This window comes from Staurois parvus, unplaced genomic scaffold, assembly GCF_062004578.1.
Source record: "Staurois parvus isolate SC_StPar_1 unplaced genomic scaffold, SC_StPar_1.0 ptg000038l, whole genome shotgun sequence".
Lineage (NCBI taxonomy): Eukaryota > Metazoa > Chordata > Amphibia > Anura > Ranidae > Staurois > Staurois parvus.
The window spans coordinates 50,000-57,339 of record NW_028317834.1 but is presented as its reverse complement, the minus strand read 5'-3'; the positions used below and the strand labels follow the sequence as shown (position 1 = coordinate 57,339).

General features: G+C 48.9%; 1 protein-coding gene across 1 annotated transcript in view; it reads left to right on the top strand.

The window, feature by feature from the left end:
- Positions 1-289: 289 nt before the first annotated feature.
- Positions 290-7,340, top strand: part of LOC149470558 (uncharacterized) — a 29,027-nt gene continuing 21,976 nt past the window's right edge. The window contains exon 1 of the mRNA XM_089662238.1: positions 290-1,212. The gene's annotated coding sequence lies outside the window, so the exon portion shown is untranslated. The remainder of the gene's footprint in view (positions 1,213-7,340) is intronic.

Genomic DNA, 7,340 nt, shown 5'->3' with positions numbered 1-7,340 from the left:
ATCGGGATCGTCAGCAGCAGTGATCCGAGGGATGTGACTCCTGTAATATCAGGATCGTCAGCAGCAGTGATCCGAGGGATGTGACTCCTGTAATATCGGGATCGTCAGCAGCAGCGATCCGAGGGATATGACTCCTGTAATATCGGGATTGTCAGCAGCAGTGATCCGAGGGATGTGACTCCTGTAACATCGGGATCGTCCGCAGCAGTGATCCGAGGGATGTGACTCCTGTAATATCAGGATCGTCAGCAGCAGTGATCCGAGGGATGTGACTCCTGTAATATCAGGATCGTCAGCAGCAGTGATCCGAGGGATGCGACTCCTGTAATATCAGGATCGTCAGCAGCAGTGATCCGAGGGATGCGACTCCTGTAATTGCAATCCAGCATGAAAGGAGTTAACACTTTCTCAGAGCGAGATCGCTGATCGTCTGCTTATGCCTGAAACTGGCACATGCGCAGATACATCAAGGGGGGCAGATCCTCAGCTTCCATATCAGACTAAGGGAAAATGGCCGCTGGAGGAGGGACAGGCGGGCTACAACAAAATGGAGGAGGGAGATCTAACCCACTGCACTGTAATGTGATAACTGTGTTTCATTGATAATAGACCAGGAAAAAATTGCCACCAAAGGAGGTACAGGTGGTCTACAAGAAAATGTAGGAGGGAGATCTAATCCACTGCACTGTAATGTGATAAATGAGATATAAATGAAATTAGACCAAGGGAAAATGGCCACCAAATAAAGGACAGACAAGCTACAACATAATGGCGCCCGATTAGTCTATTAAGGATTATAATGGTATATATAGGCAGCTGTACGTCCGATGGCCAACTCCTGAGGAAGTCACGTGATGTGATGTAACCTGTAGAGTGGGACAATGACGTCAAGCTGTTAAATGAGAAGATTACGAGCCGCCATCATCTTTTGCTTTTCAGGTTTTTTCCCTGTTGTTTTATTCTATTCAGCTTTTTTTGTACCAGCACCATCTAGTGTCTGCTCTCCATACTGCACCCTCTGTATAAATCTGTCTGCAGTCACTTCCTGTCTGGTGTCACTTCCTGTCTGTGTCACTTCCTGTCCTGAGAACACTTTCTTCCTCTCAGCCATTTTAGATCAGCTTCAAGAAGGTCCAACAGAATCGGTCTCCATCCTGAACACACGGCCACCATAGGGCCAGCATGGGATCTTCTCCATGTCAGAGCACACGGGTAAGTCAGGTGGATCTCCTATTCCTGGTCCCGGCTCCTGTCCCTGCTATAGACGGACCAATCATCTGTGACTGAACCTTCCTCCTCGTCATCGATGATCTGGGTGTATTATTATTATTTATTCCAGGTACTTATATAGCGCCGTCAGTTTACATCTATATTGTACATTCCCATCAGTCCCCGCCCCCGAGGAGCTTACAATCTAGGGGCCCTAACTCACATTCATACATACACATACTAGGGACAACATAGGAGACAATTCACCTCCCAGCATGTCTTTGTAGTGTGGGAGGAAACTATAGTACTTGGAGAAAACCCACAAAGGCACAGGGAGAACATGCAAACTCCAGGCAGGTGGTGCCATGGTTGGGATTTGAACCAACAACCCGAGTACTGCCAGGTGGAAGTGCTAACCACTCAGCCACTGTGCTGCCCCGTGCTGTATATATCTCAGCATGTACTTCTCAGTGTTGGTTTCCTCCTCATTGCCGGCCATTAAATGGGCCTCAGAATGGCTCCGGTATTCCCTCCTAGGAAGGACATTCAGGCCGATCTCCCACCATGTTCCTCTGATGTGTCCGAGACAGAATAACAGGAGAGACACCAGGAGAACCCGCTGGGACCTGACACTACGAGAACCAGAGTTATGGTGGAGTATAGACCCTTCCTGAGATACTCCTCCCTGGGAACCGTCATACCTCCGTACTCCTCTCCTGTACATACCCATCACTGTCATACCTCCGTACTCCTCTCCTGTACATACCCATCACTGTCATACCTCCGTACTCCTCTCCTGTACATACCCATCACTGTCATACCTCCGTACTCCTCTCCTGTACATACCCATCACTGTCATACCTCCGTACTCCTCTCCTGTACATACCCATCACTGTCATACCTCCGTACTCCTCTCTTGTACATACCCATCACTGTCATACCTCTGTACACCTCTCCTGTACATACCCATCACTGTCATACCTCCGTACTCCTCTCCTGTACGTACCGATCACTGTCATACCTCCGTACTCCTCTCCTGTACATACCCATCACTGTCATACCTCCGTACTCCTCTCCTGTACGTACCCATCACTGTCATACCTCCGTACTCCTCTCCTGTACATACCCATCACTGTCATACCTCCGTACTCCTCTCCTGTACATACCCATCACTGTCATACCTCCGTACTCCTCTCCTGTACATACCCATCACTGTCATACCTCCGTACTCCTCTCCTGTACATACCCATCACTGTCATACCTCCGTACTCCTCTCCTGTACGTACCCATCACTGTCATACCCCCCACACTCCTCTCCTGTACATACCCATCACTGTCATACCTCCGTACTCCTCTCCTGTACATACCCATCACTGTCATACCTCCGTACTCCTCTCCTGTACATACCCATCACTGTCATACCTCCGTACTCCTCTCCTGTACATACCCATCACTGTCATACCTCCGTACTCCTCTCCTGTACATACCCATCACTGTCTTACCTCCACACTCCTCTCCTGTACATACCGATCACTGTCATACCCCCCCACACTCCTCTCCTGTACATACCGATCACTGTCATACCTCCGTACTCCTTTCCTGTACATACTACTCACCATCGTATCATCTGCAACTCCTCTCTTACATTTACTACCTGCAGTTATGCTCTTCTTCTTCTTAAATTGGGGAATAACTCGATGACTTACATACTTTTCAGACCTTGTGAAATATTCGTGGCTGTTTTGAAAATAATACACTTTAATTTGTATTTCATGATAAATCCTGCCTCATCTCTGCCTCTCTACCTGCAGCCTAACAATGAGGCGTGCATGCAGCCACTGATCTATTTCTGGCTTTTGTCTCTCAGACATTCTAATGTTCATTTCTCCAAACGTCCTCCAGGACATCCTTCCTGAGACAGAGCTCCTCCTTCTGGGACAGGAAACACGTAAGCACAGTACTATAAAAGGCGGACCACCAGGCTTCCCTCCTGAGTTTTTAGTGTTTCCTCCGGAAGGATGGGTGCAGTCATCAAGGAACTGATTGTCGAAGCCCTGGGCCCTAGAGCTTGCTGGTGGCTCCTGGTCTGTCTTACTTCCTCCTGCCCGATGTGATCCTTTCAGGGGAAGTGGGGCTGCGCTCCTGATATTTTTCCATGCCTCAGTGGATGATGACCATCGGGTGTGTCCTGGGGGATCCAGGACATTTGATGCCTGTCATTCTCCTTCCGGGGGGGGCTCCAGCATCCGATGCACAGTGGGGCAGAGTGACTGCCAATCTGGCCTGCGAGTAGCTGCAACTTCTGGGTGCTGTCCAGGTACCAGAAGTTCCTGCTGCGGTGATGTCGTCAACGGGCGCCTGAGACTCGTGGTTCCAGTCTCCATAGCAGCACTAGCATCTGGTTAGGCAGCCAGTCTGGTGTACAGACCCAGCAGAGCCTGTGGCGCCACCACAAGAGGGATGAATGGAAGGCACTGACAGTACTCAGGCATATCCTGGTCATTCAGGCACTGGCTCCTCTAAGGTAAGCTTGGGGACTCTGATCCCTCTTGCTGACCCTGGTGGGCACACTTCCTTTTCTTGCTCCCCCAGCACAGTGGTTTTGTATGAGGGGCCCGGGCTGATTATTTTCTGTACTGTTTTTTTTCTTGCTTATTGTAGGTTAAAGTCCAGGACAAGGTGCAGAGTCAGACCCCCAAGAAGAAGTGTGCAGTTTGTGCAGCTAAATTGGGTTCAGCTTGGGAAAAACCCTTATGCTGCAATTGTGTGGCTAGCCTAATTAAGGATAAGTCATTTACAGCCTGCCATAAAGTGCTCACCTCCATTAAGGATGACATGTTGTCTACATTTCAATCCTTTAGATCCCTATTGGAAAAATGCAGCCACCACTGGATCCTTGGACCCAATCGGTGGGTTTGGAGGTAGCAGATGCATTAAAAGGGGAGGAGGACCCGGAGGAGGATCCTAGGTCCTGGGTAGATTCAGGCTCATAAGAGGAGGACGGTGATGTTTGCTCCTCCAGAGGTTCCAGGAACAAATTGCCCCTGGAAGATGTGGACAACCCCCTTAAAGCTATCTACGAAACCTTAGAGATCAAGGAGGAGGATGTTTGCCTATCTAAGCATGACCTCATGTATCAAGGTTTGTATGCTAGAAAGACTAATGTCTTTCCAGTCCATAGTTCCCTGGTTGATACCATTAAGCAGGAATGGGAAAGCCCTGAGAGGAAACCCTTTTTCTCAAGTAATCTTAATAGGAGGTTTCCATTTGAGGATAACGGGTCCCAGCAATGGGACAAGGTTCAGAAATTAGACACCCCCTTATCTAAAGTCTCTAAAAGGACAGACTTAACATTTGAAGATATGGTGGCTCTGAAAGACCCTATGGATAAGAGGGATGAAGTCTTACTCCGCAGGGCCTGGAATTCCACTTCCATCAGCTTTAGGCCAGCTTTCTCGGCTACCTGTGTCACCAGATATCTGGAATGCTGGCTTACACAGTCACTTCTCTCGGCAGGAACCTCCAGGCAGCAAATCATGAAATAATTTCCTTTGCTGTTTAAAGCAGTTGGTTTCCTTGTGGATGCCTCGGCCAAGTCAGTTAAGCTAGCGGCTTGAACCTCTGCCCTAGTGAATTCAGCTAAAAGGGCATTTTGGTTAAAAACCTGGGCAGGGAACTCAGCATTCAAACTGCACCTTTGTGCCTTACCCTTTATTGGCGATAATCTTTTTGGTCCAGGTCTTGAGGAGGTTCTGGAATGTACAGCCCATAACAAGAGGACATTCCCAGAGAGTAGGAAAAGGTCCAAAATGACTCCAGATCGTTGTGCAGGTCTGATCTGCAACTACAGGAAACGTTTGGTTGAGGGTATTGCTGCCAAAGGAGGGTCAACCAGGTATTAAGTCCAAAGGTACACATACTTTTTCCTCCCTGCACTGTGAATGTTTACATGTTATGTGCAATCAAACCATGGTAACATCTAATGTTTGTGTAGTATTATGTTCAGCAGACTGTGTTCTTCTATTGTTGTGACTTAGATGACGTTCAGAGCACATTTTATGCCCAATTCATGCAAAACTCCACGTATTCCCAAGGGGTTCACATACTTTTTCTTGCAACTGTATAATGTCACAATATAGGTGCTGCCAGGGTGCCCAAATCTGTTATATCTCCCTCCCAAATATAGTACATTTCAGCCCCTCAAATAAAGTGCATTCCAGTCCCAATTTCATTAGCCAGTTTCCCCCAATTCCCTTAGCACATTGTAATTTAATTAATAAAGCTCAGCTCCCATTTCAGTAGTTGTTTCCCCCCTGTCAGGATGACCTTCCCCCCTTGCTGCCTCTCGTCCTGCCGCGGCTTTTTGAAGCCGAACCACGCAGGACAAGAGGTGTGGCTCCTCTCACCTCCGCCACTATCTTCTCCCCATCCTGCGAGGCATTAGGGGAAAAGATAGTGAGGTTCACACCTCTCTGCGGAGAGGTACAAACCTCCTGCGGAGAGGTTCTGGACCGCGGTGTCAGAATGACGCCACACGGTCCCGACATCTGCACTGCATGCACAGGGAGTTCCCGCTCTTGCGGATGCCACCGGACAAAGGCTGCGCTCCATGTCCAGGGGGGCGTGCCTCTTTGCCGAGCAACGAGGCTCACTGCCCACGGCCCGCCCGCCATTGCCAGGACGACCAAGAAGCGTCCTGCATCGGTTTAAGAGACCGATGACAGGCTCTTCCCGGTCATCCATTTCACTGCCAAGCCACCGAGGGATCCCAGATGAGACGGGACTCTTGTGGCCACTCTGCATACACCCCCCCCAACGGATAAGGGGAGCTGCCACTCTGCACACCCCAAAGCTAAGGGGGAGAACCATGCCAGCTGCCCACCGCAAGCCTCAGAGAAGGGGGAGACCTCCACAAGCTGCCACTCTGCAAGCCCCAATGATAGGGGGAGAACTACACCAGCTGCCTTCTGCAGGCATCTAGGACTCGGGGGGGGGGGGATTATTACCATGGACTATGCCACGCATACTCTGGTTTCAGGGCAAGTACTTGATGTCATACTGCCTTGCTCCCTTGTGGACCCGGGCACCCCTGTCGGATCTGTGAGTGAATGCTCCCCTGTTTTCCCTGAACTGTTCTTGTACTCCCTCTCCTCCTCCCTGTTTGGATTACAAACTGCTGTAGAGATTTTAACTTTGCCCCTGGGGCTGGACTACAATTATTTTGGGTCCTCTCCTTGTTATTTCCCATACTGGGCACTGCCACCCCCTTTCAATCCCCCATTGAGTGACTGCCATTTGTATTAATAAAGCTTTGTGTGTTTGCCATCTGCCTTGCGTGTTCTGTCCTGCCTACCCTCCGTCACAATATACCTTCCTGTTTCCTCTGCATATTAGTGTCATGCCACCACTTATGTATGGGGCACTGTTAAACTGCATCTACCCCAGTCCATCCGTATCTTACCGAAACTTAGAGCGGTCTGGGGCTTCCTAACTTTGCTAAATATTTCCAAGCTGCACATCTTGCTCAACTCCCTTAATATCACGCAGTAAAAGTGACCCCCTCCTATGGGTCACTATAGAGTCAGTAGATTGTAACCCCTCATCAGTTGCAAATTTACTATGGCTACACCCAAGAGACCGTCGCTCACTCCAACACCCAATTACTAAACACTACCCATCTATCTTGGACAGTCTAAAGTTCTGATACACCTTACAGTCACCCCATAACCCACTCATGGCATACCTCCTCAATCCAGGCTTTTATCCGGCATGGATGCCTCCATCTTCTTTTCATGCTTGTCCTAGAGCTAGTCTAGTTCAACACCAGACTCCTTTATACCCTTCCAAACCCTATGTGACTCCAACAAAATCTCTACCTCTGAAATGTTTAGATATCTTCAGATCAAACACTTGTATTGCTCCCACTTACACATGAACACCTCTCTCCCAGACATGACTAGGTTTGGACACATATATAAACGTGACCCCATGCCAGACTTTTGATTTCCACCTTATATGCACAGTTACCAGCTCCACCACTTTACACTTCCATACCATATACATCCAAGTGGGAATGGGATTTAAATCTTCATTTGAAAACGATTGGGCAGACATATGGTCTGCTGCAAAAT